The sequence below is a fragment of the Laccaria bicolor genome, genomic scaffold, assembly GCF_000143565.1.
Source record: "Laccaria bicolor S238N-H82 LACBIscaffold_49 genomic scaffold, whole genome shotgun sequence".
Taxonomy (NCBI): Eukaryota; Fungi; Basidiomycota; class Agaricomycetes; order Agaricales; family Hydnangiaceae; genus Laccaria; species Laccaria bicolor.
The window spans coordinates 108,503-109,413 of record NW_001889920.1 but is presented as its reverse complement, the minus strand read 5'-3'; positions in this window follow the sequence as shown (position 1 = coordinate 109,413).

Below are 911 nucleotides of genomic sequence, written 5' to 3'. Positions count from 1 at the left end.
TTCGAATTATGTTCTGAAGTGCTCCCGTTGTGGAGATATGAGGTAAAGGAATCCCAAAAGTGTCGTGTTTTTTTTTTTTGTTTTTTGCATTTTTCTCCATGAAAACAAAACCAAACAATATGATTTCAGTATATTTAGAAAGCTAAAAGAAAGGGCTACAACTATTGTATCGTGGGGAAAATGACCAAAAAAGGAATCAGATATAGACTACCAAGTTTACTGATAGACTACAAAAAAGTCGGACTCAACTACAAAGTTTACTGATACACTACATAAGACTACAAAAGTCAGACATAGACTACAAATTTTACTGATACACTACAAAAGACTACAAAAGTTGGACTTAGACTACAAAGTTAGGGTTAGGGCTAAAAGGTTATCCAAAGTCAACCTAGCCCATCCATCCCATACATGGCACATATTTGATGGGGAAATGGCTGGGGAATATACAGATACATTGCAGGGACTCTATTCCATGTCTAGTTTGAGGAATCATATGCAAAAGAGAGCATGAGAGCCTTTAGAAAAGGCACTTTTTTAGACTACAAAAGTTTGTAGTGTCTGCTTTTGTCATCAGAAAAGTTTGTAGTGTCCGCTTTTTTATTGGAAAAGTTTGTAGTGTCTGCTTTTTCATTTGAAAAAGTGTGTAGTGTCCGCTTTTTTAGACTACAAAAGTTTGTAGTTGACATGTAGGTTATGGTGTCCTTGGCCCTGTCTAGGTTATGGGGATGAGGTTGAAGGATTGACATGATCTTACATATTGCCAGTGCTTCAGCATTAGTTTTTGACATCATGCACAAGTTGTCTTTCACATTAGGAAAGGCTATTCTAAGCTTTTCATATTGATACCTACTGTCTTATCTCAAAACATAATAAGTTCATGTGGGGATATGGCTGAAGGATTGCCATGA